Source organism: Excalfactoria chinensis, chromosome 25, assembly GCF_039878825.1.
Source record: "Excalfactoria chinensis isolate bCotChi1 chromosome 25, bCotChi1.hap2, whole genome shotgun sequence".
Taxonomy (NCBI): Eukaryota; Metazoa; Chordata; class Aves; order Galliformes; family Phasianidae; genus Excalfactoria; species Excalfactoria chinensis.
This window is the reverse complement of record NC_092849.1, coordinates 1,570,777-1,587,683: the sequence shown is the minus strand read 5'-3', so window position 1 is coordinate 1,587,683 and position 16,907 is coordinate 1,570,777. Positions and strand designations below refer to the sequence as shown.

The following is a 16,907-nucleotide window of genomic DNA, read 5'->3' as shown; positions in this document are numbered from 1 at the left end:
ACTGGCCATGGGCAGGGAAGGCGTCGGGGAGGCTGAGTTTGTCCCTATGGCTCTGCAAAGGACGCTTGGAAACGTTGGATTGGTGACAGCAGCTTCGGGATACACAGCCTTAATTCTCACCATAGCACAAACAGGGCTGCAAAGAGCTGGAAATCCAAAGGTTGGAAAGCAACCCATTGAGCACCGAGTCCAAAAGCTCACCTCCTCCCCCTCTGTGCTCCTCCAACAGAAAAATAACCCCAGATACGTTCTGCAATGCATTCTGAGCACATTAATTACAGGAAAGAGAAATGCCTGTGCTTCCAGTTACTGCGTGCTGCTGAAAAATGACTGAGTGTAAAACATGTCTGCTAGATAATTAACTTCATAGATAATTTCTCCTTCGTTTTGACTCAATTACTTCCTTGATATGAGAAAGTGCTGAAAACACTATTATTTCTTTCTCCTTTTTTTCCCCCCTTTTTTCTTCTTCCTGGTTGTTGCACGAAACAATAATTGAAGAAAGCAGCTCTTTGCAGAGAGCCTTGGATAAAGGAGCAGGGAAACCTTTGCCTTTAGCTGTAGCTCTGGGGTCAGAGTGCAGCTTGGCCCTGCTGAGTGGTGCAAGGTGCTTTGCTGCATGGAAAGTCTTTGCATCGTGCTGTGCAATGCATTGTGCTGCTCCTGCTGCATGCATCCCTGTGTCTCCAGCAACGCCAAGCACATCTCCAAGGTTTGTGCCCAAACCATCTGATTGCAACAGATTAATCCATTAGGATTAAGCTGTTAATTGGGTGGAAGCCTCCACCTCGCAGCTGTGACCAGCTAGAAGGCAATTTAAATACAGCAAGCAATTTAACCTAGTTGGAGACCAAAACATCTTGCTCAGTGTTGCACAGCAGCCCCCACAGCCCTTTGCTCCCAGCTGTCAGCTCTGCATCCAAAGGGTGACACTTGGGTTGGGGCAGGGCAGAGGGGATGGAGTGCTGTGCCCTGCTGGATCGTTCCTTCCTCCCTGGGGCTCTCACCTTTGCTTTGCTGCTTGCTGCTGTAAATGGAGCTCAGCAGCAGGCTGGCTCGAGGCCCTGAGCTTGCTTTCTGCTCGCAGCCTTCTTAAAGCAAGGAGAAATCCTCCCAGTGCTGCTTGCAGGAAATGCCAACCTGTGGGAGCACTGAAATTACAGCGAGCGTTTTGCAGCGATGCTGATTAAAAATAGCTGCTGTTTGTGCCCAAAATAAAAAGCACCAAACTGAGGTACCATCCCAGCTGGGGAGTGGGGAGCACTTGCTGGAAAGCTGACGTTAATAGAGCTGCAGTTTGCTGGGATGAGGCCAGAGCAGAAACTTGGGGTTGGGGGGGGAGCACTGAGCAGGGCTGTGGGGCTGAGAGTGCAAGAGAATGCAAGCTCTTCTCTTCTTGGTGTCTGAATTACATCCAGCAAAGCTCTTGGTTTAACTTTAACCTTGGGTTCCATCTGCATTGCCATGCATAGATGCGCAAAGGGCTCCCAGGAGTGATGTGAGGTTGTAGAAAGCAAACAAGATGACCCAGGAATACACTGATAGCAGAGGGTTGGGTGGCCACGTGGAGCAAAAGGCATCATTGGGTTTAGCTGGAATGCCCTCAAGAGCCACGAAGGCTGCAAGGCTTTGCTGCTTGTGCCCAAGGTGGGACGATGCAGCTCAGCTCCCTCCTGCCCTGAGGAATTAATTCTCAGTGCCAGCTCAAGTGCTGCATCTTCCTATCCATTAATTACACTCTGTGGGTGAAATAAAACCGAGCAAAGGCTCCTCTGGTTCCCCATCTGTGTATTCATTACAGAAGCAGCAGCAACTGGGATGTCAAGGATTAAGTGGTGAGATGCAACAGGCGGTTGCACCACGCGTTGCAATGCACATTGCAGCACACATTGCAGCCCTTTGCAGCACACATTGCGGCCCTTTGCAGCACACATTGCGGCTCTTTGCAGCACACATTGCAGCCCTTTGCAGCACACATTGCGGCCCTTTGCAGCACACATTGCGGCCCTTTGCAGCACACATTGTGGCCCTTTGCAGCACACATTGCGGCCCTTTGCAGCACACATTGCGGCCCTTTGCAGCACACATTGTGGCCCTTTGCAGCACACATTGCGGCCCTTTGCAGCACACATTGCGGCCCTTTGCAGCACACATTGCGGCCCTTTGCAGCACACATTGCGGCCCTTTGCAGCACACATTGCGGCCCTTTGCAGCACACACTGCAGCCCTTTGCAGCACACATTGCGGCCCTTTGCAGCACACATTGCGGCCCTTTGCAGCACACATTGCGGCCCTTTGCAGCACACATTGCAGCCCTTTGCAGCACACATTGCGGCCCTTTGCAGCACACATTGCAGCCCTTTGCAGCACACATTGCGGCCCTTTGCAGCACATGCTGGGGGCTGCTGGTGGGGCAGATTGCAGCACCGCTCCTGGATGCATCAGCACAACTCTATCAGCTCTTCAGCCCCTCGAATGGCCAGCAATGAGCTGGTTAAGGTCACCCCCTTGTAGCCCCGTTGCACTTGGCACCCCTGGAGCTGACACATGGGGCCAGGGTGCCCCAATCCCAGCCCTCCCCACACAAAGGCATCCTTCTGCAGCAGCTCGACCCCGGGGCCATCGGGGCACACAATGCTGGCAATTCTTCCCCCATCGTGAGGCTCCTTTGGAAGCTCCTATGGAACAAGGGCTGCAATGTTTCCCTCCGGCTGTGCGGCCTCAGGGTCCCCTCGGTGACCTTGCGCTGTCGGATCTGGAGAAAACAGAGCACATAAAGAAAGGGGGGAAGCAGTTCCCACTGGCTCTGCACCCTCCCCATAGATGGGTGATACTGGGGGCACCCATGGGGCTGTACCCCCCCCATCCCCACACATCACTCACACATCGCTCACCCCATTCAACCCCCCAGCTGAGCACGCAGGAAGCCAAAGCAGACAGGGATGGGGCTGGAAGCAATCGTGGGAGCCCAGCTGCATCCCGCTGGCCCTGGGCTTGCACAGGGGTCCCCACTCAACGCACTTGGCCGGCAGGATTTAATTAGCTGCCGAACATGACGCTCGTTTTAATTCCGTGTGCTGGGAGTCGCATGTTGCTGCCCACACACACCAGTTGCCATAACAACTTTAATTTGTTTTCTAGCCTCCGCTCGGATGGATTTAGGGGTTTTTCTGTTTGTTTGTTAATCTCCCTGCCTCGCTTCCCCTCCTTGGTCCCTCCTTCTTTCTAATTGCACTTGTTTATAGGCATTAAGCCACCACCTGTGCTCAGCTGGGCATCCCAACCTGCTGAACTGCAAGGGTGCAACAGTGGGCAACTGCCCTGCATGCAATTGCCCCACGTCCAAGGCTGCAGCGTTCCCAAATCACCGCCCTGCTGCCGAAACCCAAAGCCATGCATGGCTTCCCCCTTTAACCCGCTGCAATATTGCTGTGAATAAACCTCCTGGAAGGCAAGGCTGCCATAGCAGGACCCCCATAGAGATGGTTTGGATTGTTTTAAAGGGATTGACCATCTGCTTGAGTTATTGAGGGAAGGGAATGCAAGGAGTGGGAGGAGAGCCCTGCATGTTGGGGAGGCTTGGTAACATTGCTTTCTGGGTTGGCTTTGGGATGGGGAGGGGGCACCCCATGATGTCTGTGGGTTATGGGGGGGGTGAAGGCAGCAGATAACTTGAGCAGCTCAGTGTGGAGTTTCTGGCTTGCTCTCAGGCAGGAGGGATGGAAGGGATGAGACTCGCTGCGTTTTGCATCAGGACAAAAGGATGAATAATGAAGTGCCGGCCAAGTGGGGCAAAAAGCAGCGTGTTCTGCTGGCTGCAAAGGGAGAACCGGAGTTATCCACAGCTCTGAACAGCAGCTGGGATGGAGCTGCATGCAGACAGCAGGACCCGGATAAAGAGGAGCCGTGCAGGGAGGAAGGCCAGGCTTTGGGTTAGCAAAGCACTGTGGCATTGACTCACAGCAGCGTGAGCAGACCCCTCCAGCATGCCCATCTCTGAGGTATGGATGCAGGGAGATCGCACACAGACAGCCCCAGCCCTGCAGGTTCCTGCTCCCCAAAGGATTAATTTGCACAGGAATAGGCTGGCAGCGGAGCTGACATTAATAAGGGGCTGAGTTAGAGCCCTGCTGAGGAGCGGGATGCTAACAGCTCTGCATGGCAATAGAGGGGACCATTGTAGGAGGTGAACTCTGGATGATGATTTTCACTGCGTTATGAAGGGGGGGTGTGATGAGGTGAGACCCTTCATGCCCCCAAAGCAGCCCAGAAAATACCCATACCAGCCTCCCCATGATGGAACAAACCCTATTCTCTCCTATTCTCAGCATCACTTGGGGGATCACAGCAGCAGCCCCAGGCACCGAGGAGGGATGGAGGGAATGGGGCTGCAGGTATCTGGGGGTGCTGCAGCAGGGAGGGGGGGGTGGATGCTGCACAGGAGGGACATTGAACATAGCAGTGGGCAATGAGCTCCGGTAGCTGCGGCTTTATGGTTTCCCATCAGCAGTCCCCTCCACCCCTCTCTCCTTGTTTTTAATTACCTCGAAAATAACCTCCATTCAATTTACAGCCCATTTGGAGCTACGGGCAAAGGCCCATCAATATTTAATGTGTTTAGAAGTGGCACCAACTGTCCAGGGTTGTTTTTTGTTGGGTTTGGTTTTATTTTTCCCCTTCGCTTCTCCAGGCTTTGCTATTTTTTTCCCCTTCCTTTTACCGTATTTCCACCCCAAACCTTTACTTCTTTCCCTTCTCTCCACCCATTTCCCCCCCCCTCCCCCCCAAATAAAGGACCTGGATGAGGGCTCAGCCCCAAATCGCCTTAGGACTTTCGGGCTGTTGGAGCTCAGGGCAGCTCCTCTAACGAGGGCAATTAATAGGAACATCTCCTCCCGAGCATCCTAAGAGCCCTCCTGCTCTCTGACACCTCCCCCCTGGGCTGCTCTCTGCTCCCCACGCACTGAGCCAGCGCCGCTGGGTTAAATGAGGTTTCGCAAGCAGAAGGGGATTGCACACTGGGCTTTCTGCCTTCTAATTGGGGCTGAGCACAGGAGCTGGTAGTTAGCAGGGAACTCAGCCTGAAATCTGACCCTGCCCTACTTAGAAAGTTCAAACAAAAGTGAACAGCTATCGCAGCTCAGGAGAACAACCAGGAACTGCAGGCAATGCTGAACTCCCAGCTGCAGGGACCCCATCTGCAGGGACCCCAATTGCAGGGATCCCCAGCTGCAGGGACCCCCAAATGCAGGGACCCCAGCTGCAGGGACCCCAACTGCAGGGACCCCAATTGCAGGGATCCCAGCTGCAGGGACCCCAATTGCAGGGATCCCCATCTGCAGGGACCCCAATTGCAGGGACCCCATCTGCAGGGACCCCCAAGTGCAGGGACCCCAACTGCAGGGACCCCATCTGCAGGGATCCCAACTGCAGGGACCCCAGCAGCAGGGACCCATCTGCAGGGACCCCCAAATGCAGGGACCCCAATTGCAGGGACCATCAGCTGCAAGGACCGCCAGCTGCAGGGATCCCCATCTGCAGAGATCCCAACTGCAGGGACCCCCATCTGCAGGGACCCTCAGCTGCAAGGACCCCAGCAGCAGGGACCCCCAACTGCAGGGACCCCCAAATGCAGGGACCCCATCTGCAGAGACCCCATCTGCAGGGACCCCCATCTGCAGGGACCCCAACTGCAGGGACCCCCATCTGCAGGGGCCCCCATCTGCAGGGACCACAGCTGCAGAGACCCCATCTGCAGGGACCTCCAAATGCAGAGACCCCATCTGCAGGGACCCCAGCTGCAGGGACCCCATCTGCAGGGATCCCAACTGCAGGGACCCCAGCAGCAGGGACCCATCTGCAGGGACCCCCAAATGCAGGGACCCCAATTGCAGGGACCATCAGCTGCAGGGACCCCATCTGCAGGGACCCCCATCTGCAGGGACCGCAGCTGCAGGGACCCCATCTGCAGGGATCCCAACTGCAGGGATCCCAGCTGCAGAGACCCCCAACTGCAGGGACCTCAACTGCAGGGACCCCCAAATGCAGGGACCCTCAGCAGCAAGTACCCCATCTGCAGGGACCCCCAACTGCAGGGACCCCATCTGCAGGGACCCCCATCTGCAGGGCAAGAAGGGTTGCATGCAGCCCCTAAGAAGTGGCATTTTGCATTTGTTCACCCAGGGCTGACAGCAAACTTCCCTCTCCAAAGAGAAGCATCCCCCCCCTCCTTTACAAATGCACGACAACCGCTCCGAGTTGTGGGTGCTGTACAAACAAGCACATCTACACCCAGATCTTCATCAGAGCACACTTTGGTTGCGTGTATTAATTACAGCAACGCCATTTATTGTAGCATAATAGATATATTTACTGTACGAGGAGTGACAGCCTTTATTAATTATGCACGAGCGGGCCTCGAAAACGGATTTGTTTGCTTTGATGTTTAATGCACCAGGCTTAGTTTTTCTTCCCCCCCCCCCGCTTGTTAAACTTAATCAAAAGCAATCAAAACACGCTCCCGTAAATTAGAACAAATTAATTTCAAACAAAAAGAGGGGAACAAAAAGAAGTTGTAGGTAAAGTGAATGGAAATGAAAGGAGGAGGGAAACGGGAGCTGGGCTGGTTTAAAGACTGTGGATGAAGGATGAAGAATGGGGTAGGAAAGCAGCACTGAAGGGTGCAGCTGGCCATGAAACCCTATTAGGAGCATTCCTACCCATCCCATTGCACGGCCCTTTCCCAGCCCCAGCACACACAGGGCTCTATTGACACAGCACTATTGACTTTTAGAGGGGGGGGGGGAGGAAAAAAAAATCATGTAGGGCGCTTTAATTCGCTGTTAAATTAAATTATGAATGTTTGGAACGTGGTAATTCCTTTTGTTCTAGGAACAGATTGTTTTATATATCTGCCTATATTACCAAGTTATTAATTTAATGATTTCATAATAGCAGTTCATTCCTTTGGGTAATATAAAGAGGGAAAAAGTGTGCTCGGCGCTCAGCTTTAGTGCCACGCATTCCTACAAAGGATTGCAAGGTTTGGGAAGGAGGCTTTGCTTTGGGTATTGCTCAGGAGGTTGCAGAGCAGGGTAAGGCACCGCCAGGTTCCCCTTGGGATGCATTTAATGGGGAACAGGAGACATGCTTTGTTTCCTCCTTACATAGAAGCTGCACCTTGCACAACTCGCTGCTCCCCACTAGTTTTGCTGCTGCTGTAGGGGTGGTTATTTCTGCATGGTGACAACAAGGCCCTGGTGCAGGTAATGCAGAAAAGCACGCTTTGATCTGTGGCTTCTGCCCATCCAAAGCTGGCACCGAATGCATCACAGCATCTTCGCTGCATCTCCAAGCTCGGTGCCAAACCCAACAGCGTCACCTCTAGGAGCTGAGCTCCTGGATCCAACCACTTCTGTATGTATTTATATACACCATCCCATCCTCCCTGGCACCACTTGGGGAGGATCTGGGAACATTTATCCCCCTACGTGCACTGGGAGCAGCAGGAAAGCAACAGCGGTGCCCAGCCATTGCTTTGTGCTGTTTGGCACGGCCCTGTGCTCCATCAACCTGTGTTTCTCAGCCCCATTGGGACCTTCCCTGCACCCCAAATCGCTCCCTGGTGCAGCCTCAGAGCCCTCACAGCCTCACTCAGCACAGCATGCAATGCAAGTGGCAAAGAAGCAAATAAATCAATGACCCAAAGATGGAGCGCAGAGAATTGCTGAGCCTTGAGCAATCCCTGCCCAGCCCTGCAAAAACACCCCAATAATTTCCATTCTGATCTGTGCTGTTTGACTTCTGAGGAGGTAACGGCTCCTATGGTGCTTCCCTGTCCTTTTGCTGAATGATTTATAGCATCTGCTGCCCCTGCTCCTGGAAAGCCCCACGCAGGAGGAAGTGCTGCATTGCTGCAGTTCTGCATTATGGTGTTATCATACCACGGCACTCATGCATGATTGCATTCCTCTGCCAACCCAGGTGAGCAGATCTGCTCATTCCTGCTTACTGATGGAGCTGAGGGCAGGGATTTAAGAGCTGCTGACGTGGCCCAGTTGGAGTGGGGCTTTGCCCTGGGTTCTCTGCAAACAACAGCAAATGGGGGCTCCCTTGGCCAGCTTCTTTCTAAGTCACTTAGTTGGCTTGAGTCTATTTCTTCTCCCTCTGTTTTTTCCTTCCAACCTTGAATGGAAAACAAATGCTGCAAGCAAGGGGGAACAAAAAGAATATCTTCAGCTTTCAGCTCCCCATGGGCTCTGACATCTTGTATGTGTTACAAGCAAGTTTGTTGGCACTGAAAGCAACACCCGCAAACAAATCAGCCCCAGGGGTTCCAAAAAGATGCCAGCGTGCAAAGGAACACCACTGGTGCTGCAGCACGTCTGGGAGTACATTGCAACAAACACATTCAGCTCCTGCAGAGAAATTCATGCATGACCCAGCACTGTGCACCCAGAGCTTTGCATGCATTGCATTGCTCTGCCCTGGTGACCGTACAGGTTGCTGCAGGGCAGGAGCAGGTTGGCAGCCCTATGGGGTTGGAAAGGATGCGAGCAAACCCACACGGTGAGCACAAGGGAGGGATTTTTATGCACTCTGCAGTGCAGAGCTTTTAGGAAGGGCAATTGTAGCGGCACTGAGGCCACAAAAGGGGTCACAAAATAACTTGCTCCAGCTGCTTTATGCATCACCCACCTCCTTGTATCACCCTTGCACAGGAAGCAGGGCGGGTGCTGGGTGGCTCTGCCCCCAGCAATGGGCCTGGTGTAGATTGGAAGCCATTAAAACACACGATGCAGCTCTTTGCTGACCCTGTGTTAACCATCCTGTCTGCGAGAAAACACATGCCTTATTTTTCTAGCGGGAAGCAGCAGCCAGACACGATCAAACTCCCAGCTCTTGTTATGTCTTTCTTCACTAGATTAAAGATACTTCAGCAGCTGCATTTGCTCCCAGGAAGGTACTTACACGTGGCAATCAAGTCACCTCCGCTGTCCTTATGATAAACCCCGCAGCCCGAGTTCTCTTCCCCCCCTGCATAGGGTTTCTCCCAGCACTCACAACCTGTGTGCATCCTCCAGGGTCCCCACGTAGATCCCTCCGGCTGCCCCCTCTTTGGACACCCACATGATGGCCTTTAACGATATTAAAAGGAACACTGAGGTGGAAGAGGAGCAGCGTCCAGCAGTGATGTTGAGCTGAGCTGACGCTGCTTGCTCTGACAGGTCAGCTTTTTTCAGTGCTGCCTTCTTGTAGGCTCTGTCTCAGATCGTCTCTCCTTGGCTCTGTGACACTTCTCTCGCACGTCACTCTTGGAGGTGAGAGATGGGTGAAGCTTTCCTCCCTTAAGAGGCAGGAAACAGCATTGTCCTGGTGGGGTTTGCTGGCAGGACCCCCTGCACACATCCCATTCCCATTGGCACCAAGATCAGCACGATGCATTGCAAATCACAGAAGCATTCAGGTTGGAAACGACCACTGGGGTCACCCAGTCCAACCATCAACCCATCATCACCACCTCACCCATAGGAACACTAAGGTGAGAAAAGCCCCTCACTAATCCAACCCATCATGGCCCCACTAACCCAAAGGCACATCATCAGCTCTGCATGCTTAGAGACTGAGCTTTGGGTGCCAGCTAATGGAGAAACACCCCATCATGGGCTAAACAGCAACAACTGGTTGCTAATCACCCTTTGGCTGCAGTCGCATTGACCGCCATATGAACACGAAGGAAGAAAACACCCCAAATCAAAGCTCTTCGTGCTCTAATTTCCCTTCCTGCAGCTCACCCCATTCGAATCACGGCGGATGCAGGCCTGGCAGTTCAAACATTAGAATATTTGCAAAGCGGTTGCTCTCCAGCAACAGACACTTGAAATAATCTGTTTGGGCACCGGGTGAATTCGCTCCCACCAAAGGGCCGTCACCGATGTCAGAGGCACTTAATGTCAGATTGGGGAGTGCCTACTTCTCGTTAGCTCCCCCGACGCCCAACAGTAAACACATTTCCCTATTACACAGCCTGAGACAGAAGGGGGGGGGGGAATAAAAACCCTTCCTGACAGCTTGCTTAACCTTTCCCCCATCCCTTTCTCACTCGTAAGCGCGGAAGTTCTCAGCTAAGGGCAGCTGTGAAGAGCAGAGAGGGAGGAAGGAGGCGGGAGGGGGGGAAATAGATGTGTCAGATAGCCACGTTATCTATTTATTTAGGCACTGTCTAAAAATACGGAGCGTCTCACACGTTCTGCTTTACCCCCCTTGTAATTAAAGGCTGCTTGCAAAGGGGAACCCTAATTAGATGATGCTGAAGGAGGGAGCGGAGCTGAGCGCAGCACCCAGCCTTGGCGCTCTCTTTTTATGGATGCAGCGAAGGGAAAAAGCCAATTTCTCTGAAATCATGAAGGGATTCTGTTGGTTTCCAGCCCAGAATTGTAGGAAGGAATGCCCCGTGTGGGACATTGAGGAAAATACGGTGAAGTGCTCATGAGACAGCAGTGATTGAAGGGAACAGCCCCTCATTGACATCTTTCTACTAGAGGATGGGACCTCAGTGAGGGTCCCTGGGAGCTTGGAGGCTTTGTGAGGAAATATAGGGCTTGCCTACAGCAAAAGTGTAATTGGGAATCATGGAACGTCCCAAGTTGGAAGGGAACCATGAAAGTCACTGAGTCCAACTTCAGGCTCTTGGGATGCTGTGAACCTTCCCATTGCAAGCATCCCCCTCAATGGGTGCTGATGGTGACTGCCTCCCACCAGCAATAAGGAAACAACCCAAACCGAAGCGGATCTCCACCAGCAAACTGCAGCATGAAAGCAAATCGCTTTGACTGGTGTAATTATTTACAAAACTAAGCCTTTCTCCAAGGCTGTGGATTTCTCTTGTTGTTTTATGCCTTACCCACCAAGCCTTAATGACTGCCCTCGCCGGAGGATGGCATCAATTCACTCTTGGATTAACCACGTTGAAATTTAGGCAAGGCTCCATGCTTAGCAGCTCCCACTGAAAGCAATGGGGACAGGAGGTGCTGACATGGCTCTGGATGTAGCAAACCCTTTTCCAACCCCATCTTTGTGATGCCATCACACAGCCCTGTGCCGCAGACTTCATTTCTTCCCATCATCATTGACTCGTATGGCTCCTCTTCCACAGCTCTTACCTCGTGGGAGCTGTAAAACCCCCATCAGCTTAAAACAAAGCTGCAAATCTGGGCTCAGATTTTTCAATTACGCTTTTTAACTTTATTTTTTTCTTTCTTTCTTTTTTTTTTAAGGCGAATTAATTGATATTTACTTAGTGTGTCAAAATAGCTCCAGCGCGTTGGAGTGCCGCTCGCCATGCATTTGGAACAGGGCGCTGGGGAGCGGAGGCATGAGTCAGTGGTAAATGAATTAAAAGCAGCAGCTCCTGATCAAGGCCAATTACATTCCGTTCTAAGGAGCGGGGAGGGAGGCACATGGGCTGCGGAGGAGCAGCTCCCAGGAAACTTGCCCTGCTCTCCTTGGTGGGATTTGCCGTATTTCCCATATCTCGTGTTAATGGGAACAAGATCGCGAGGCCAAAGCTGCTCCTAGCTGATGGGTTAGGTCCTATCTTACAGCTCTGCTGCAAGCCTGTGATGGTTTTGCATGGGAGATGCCAGGATCTTTCTTTGGGGAGAGGGAGGATGCAATGCCCAACATGCTCTGGGTGATGGACTGCCCCTCCAGTGGTTGGATGGACACATCCCATAGACGTGGATGCTCCTGGAGAGCAGAGACTTCTCTCTTAGAGCCTTGTTGACAGCTCAGACGCTTGTTGAGTGAGTCCTCTTAGCAACCTGAATTACACCTATCATCTATATATGTTAAAAGATAGAGCTGGGGATGCATGAGGCCCTTTGGGTTCTGCTAGGGATGGGGCTGTTTAACACCGGTGCTGACCAACTCCCACAGCCTGGCAGTATATGAAAGCCATATTTCTGGAGTTACCGGGGATAGACTCCCACAATTAAGGACCTTTCTTCGTGCCCTTCTGCCCTCCCCCCTCCCGCTCAGCTCCTGTTTATCCCCTCTCATTTGTCATCTTTATTAGTTCGTAATCTCCCATCGGTGCGGCGCAGTTAAGAGCGGGATTAGGGGGAAGTTTAATTGGATGGCACCCCGCGGCCCTCCCGGCATCAGATTCAATAAAACTTTATGAAAAGATAAAAATCACATTGGGTTTTATAGCTCTGGATGGAACAAAGGGACCGGAGAGGAGAACAAGGTAACCGTTTCCCCCCCCCCTCCTGTATTCTTATTCTCTCCAACCCCAAGCAAACCATTTCAGAGTGATTAAACGAGGAGGGAAGGGTTTGGAGCAGTGTTGTCCCATTGGTGGTGCATGAGCCCTGGCAGAAAGATGAATGGGGCTTCAGCACACGGGGAAAGAGAGTTTATTTCACTCTCAGGGATGGGGGAGCAGAACTGAGGGCAGTGCTCACCATGTAGCCACCCTCGTTACTGCAGCTTGCTGCTCAGGCTCTCATTGATGATCTTTGGAGGCTACAAATTGATTCCCAGCCTGAGCAGCTCTATGGGGAGAAGCAGTTTGGTTGCTTTGGGGCACCGGGAGCCTCCAGATTCACCCTATCCAGAGCTGCATGCCCATCTTTGCTGCGCCCACCCCACGCTGAACCCCTCTCTCTGTTAAACTGAGGGGACCCTGCTGTCTTTAACCACCACCATTTCAGCCTGGAGATAAGAGAAATGATTAAGGGCTTTCAGTGGAACCCCAGGGCACGGCGAGGGGATGAATGGGAGCTGATTGAGGCGGCTTCGCTCGCAGCTCCCATCCTATCCTCCACCTCCAAACCCCAAACCATCCCTTCCCATGCACTCACTGTACAACCATCCCGAACCCACAGCCTGGGGGCACAACCCTTGCTCCAGAGCAGCATGCAGGAGCAAGCAGAGGAGGGAAGGTGGCACAGAGTGCTGTGCCATCAAGAAAATGACTGCAAAACGCCACTTAGAGTCATAGCAAAATGCGCCCTTTTCTCGTTGGTTTTTCTTCCTCATGATGGAAGGGAAAAAAAAAAACAACCCAAAGCCAACAAGCTCATCTTCATTATAGCACTCCATTAGGGTTGTAATTGTTTCCATTCCTTTTCAAACTAATCCTGGTGGTTGTTTTTTTTTGCGTGTGTGTGTGTGTGTTTGTTCTTTATTCTGTCCTTTCTCTCCGCAACACCCCGCTCTGCTGCTGCACTTCTTCTTTTTTGGAGCCTCAGCCCAACTTCTTTCCTTCTGAAGTAACATATGGGGCGGGGGGAAAGTGGGGGGGAAGTGTTAAGAAGGGAGGCGGAACAAAAGAGCCCGAAAATAGAGAAATGGGGGGGGGGGGGAGGGAGGGAAGGGGAAGGATAGGGGGTGGATGGCATGGGTGGGATTAAAGGAGAACACAGTGCTGCGGTGCAGGTGTGCAGGGGGGATCGTCCTCCAGCAGTGGGAGGGATGGCAAAGAGGGGTGGCTTTCCGGTGCTGCACCCCACACACTCCGTGCACCCCCAGGGTTGAGCAGCTCAGGGTTCTGCACCCACCTTGCAAACCTGCTTTGCTACAAACCCCCACCGTGCCGGCGGTGCTGGGAAACGCACAGAGCTGGAGGCAATTATGGGTTAGGGAGAAAAATCCTCTCCCTGAATCAAAGAGGACATCTATTCAGCGCCACCTCCTCTGGGAACAGCAATGGGAAGAAAGGGGGCATTGTCAAATCCTTTCAAGGCCCCAAATTCCAATTTGGTACGGCGCATTTGACACAAGCGAAGCGGGCGGTGGTGGCAGCCCCAATTCCCGTGGCTGTGCAGGGAGATAAATCTTTAATGGAGCTGAGCTTTCAAAATGAGTATTTAAATCTTCGCTGCAGGTAGGAAGGGATGGTGGCACTTCCCAACCTGGCGCTGGGCTTCCAGCCGCGCTGAGGTTTGTTTTGGGGGTGGAGGGGGGAAATTGCTCCATGCAAGCAGGGCTGGCTTCTATCTCTCCTCTGCCTGATTTGTTTGCAGCAAAAGTCAGGTTTTCAAGGAGGTCTCTTTTTGTTAGGGGCTCTCCCAGCTCTCTCTTGCTGCAGGAGAAGGAGTTTGTAGCCTGCGTTCCATGCAGCTGGCTTTGCATCCCAGCCCTGTGCTCCGTCCAGGTGCATGGGGTGGCTTTGGGCTGATTGCAGGAGCTTTTGGGCAAGGAGAAATGGGGCTGTGGGATGCCAAGAGGTGCCAAGTGCCTGAGCTCTGGGCAGGGCTGCCTTCTGCTCTGTGTCTGAGTGGCACTGTGATAGGCTATTTCCAAAGAGAAGGACATTTGGCCACGTTAAGTGACCCCCATGTGCAGGCTGAGCATTGGTTCAAAGGGAAAACCCCGTTTTCCTCTCCTTAATCTGCACAGCAGCCAAGTGGAAGCACTGTCAGACTGCATCAGCCCAGCAGCCTGTCCAAGCTGTGCTCTGAGCCTCCGAAAGTCGCCGGTTCCAAAGAAAGATGTGGGAAATCAGAGCGAGCTGAGGATGCTTGAAAGCACTGAGTTACTGCCCTGCTTCCTTCTGCTGCTTTGCAACCTGCTCCCAATGAGACGCTGAAGCCAAACTGGCATAAAGGAGATGGAAATCACAGTATAAAAGTGCCCGAACATCATCAAGAGCTGAATTAATTGCTGGCACATCGCTAATGAAGCGTTATGAGTCAGCAGAGCAGCGGTTTGATGTCGGGCAGACGGGTGGGAAGCTGTTTGAAATGCCTTCTGTGGGCCAGCTTTGAAGCCACGTTAATTGCTGTTATCCCACGTTTACAATGCATCCCCCAAAGGCTCTTAGTGCTGCTGCACTGCGGTGCCCTGTAGGCTCTGAGCTGTGCTTGAAGACCTCTGAGACCTTTGGGATGTTGCTTTGGGGTTAGAGCATTATTGCCACTTTATGCCACGTGCATTGCCAACTCTGCAACAACAGCATGGACTTGCATGGCTCTGTGTGTGCATTCTGAGCCATGCAATGCTCATTGATCCCCAGGAGTTCAGGGCATGCAGCATGCTCCATATTGCTCCATGTCTTTAGAGCATGGCTGCCAATTTATACCACGTGCATTGCAAACTCTGCAACAACAGCATGGTCTTGCATGGCTCTGTGTGCACTGAGGCTCATTCTGAGCCACGCAATGCTCACAGACCTCCAAGAGTTTGGGATGTCACACTGTGGTTTGGGGACGCAGGTCTTTAGAGCATTGCTTCCAACATACACCACATGCATTATAAACAACAGGAGCGTGGATTTGCATGGTCCTGTGTGCACTGAGGCTCGTGCTAAAGGCTGTGCCCTCCCTAAGGCTGCCCTGCAAAGCCTTCCCTAGCGGGGATGCTGCATGCAAGTGCTGCCCTTTTAGCTGCGCCTCACCCCCTGCCATAATAGCTTGGGAGAGGAGCGTGGCAGTGGAAAAATAAAACATTAATATATATATATATATATATATAAAACCAACACACACAACCAAGAGGCGGGGAGTGGGGGCTCTTTTCATCTGTATAATAGCCTGTTTCTGACAAGGAGCTTCTGTTCTCCTCTGGCGGAAAGCTTTTAAGAGCCCCCGAGAAGGACAGGCAATTACAGGAAGGTTCGTGCACCTGATGGGTGTTGTTAGGAATCACTCAGCGGCTCCGCAAGTCCTGGAGCTGATTGCAGGAGCGGAGCTTTGAAAGAGTGGGGCTGGGGTGCATAGGGTTGGATCTCCTCCTCCGGAACAGAGCCGGTTCGGGACCACCGCTAATGGAGCATCGTCTGCTGGAGACAGAGCGCTGCGCAATTAGCGGGTGACATTAAGGCTGTTGTTCATCAGGTGTGCTCCGAGGGGAAGTTAATGCTCATCAACAGCCATCGCTGAGAGCTCTAAAGGGCAAACCTGGGAAGAGAGGGGAAGTGCGCTAATGAATTTGGGTTGTGCTCGAGGAGCAATCAGCGCTGAATCCTTCCTGGAGGTGGGGGCACCTCCGGTCACGGGTGGGACCAGGATTATGGGTTTATGGGGTGAAGACGAAAGGTCTCCATTGGTCTCGGCCTGCAGCACCCAGGGAAGGCAGCAGGAGCCTGGCAACATCTCAGACGTGGAGTAAACAGGAGGGTTAACTGAAATTAGGATGCTGCAGCCACTTGTTGCATTCCCATGGCAAAGTGGGAGCAGCTGTTTGCTCCCATTTGGAGCAACCTGGGTGCAGTGCAGCTCTTTGCAGCAGCTCAGCCTTCTCCTCCACCCAGGGTGAAGCCCCAAAAGCCATATACGAGTTCACACAGCTCCTTGCTAATGAAATCCATAGGCTGAACAGAGGGGGAGCACCCCGTGCCCCTGGCACAGTTATATTTGGCTCACCTTAATGTGCTTGAAAGCCACAGTAATATACTGCAAAAAGCCTCCGCCATAGGATAACTTAATTAAACTTTACTTAAGATAGTTAAATATTCATTATTTGGCTTCAATTACCGACTTCGCAGTGTCCCCCCCCCAACACTTTTGTTTTCACCGGGGCTAATTATTCTAATGGCTGCCCCTCATTATGACCTTTATTTCTGTTTTAAAAGGAAAAAGAGCAGCTCGGTGCTGCCCAGGGGCTGAGCTGTGCTGTGAATTTACGGCCTGCTGCTCACCCACGTTGCTGTGGAGGATGGAAGGTGTGGGGCTGCTCCATGTGTGTGTTGGCCGACTTCACGCTTGGGATGAAAGAGATGCTTTGTTGCCGAGCTGCCCCTCTGGCTGCTGGTTTTGCACTCCATAACTGTGGGGTTCATCCCACCCAGGCTGTGGTGTGATGTCTGAATGGCAGTTCACATAATCATTATGGTTGGAAAAGACCTCTCAGATCCCCACGTCCAACCCCAACCCATCCCACCATGCCCACTGATTGTGTCC

General features: G+C 52.5%; 1 long non-coding RNA gene across 1 annotated transcript in view; it reads right to left on the bottom strand.

Annotated features, from left to right (window-relative positions):
* Positions 1–2,418: 2,418 nt before the first annotated feature.
* Positions 2,419–16,907, bottom strand: part of LOC140262730 (uncharacterized) — an 89,684-nt gene continuing 75,195 nt past the window's right edge. Inside the window, exon 4 of the long non-coding RNA XR_011905857.1 lies at positions 2,419–2,755. This is a non-coding gene — a long non-coding RNA (uncharacterized lncRNA). The remainder of the gene's footprint in view (positions 2,756–16,907) is intronic.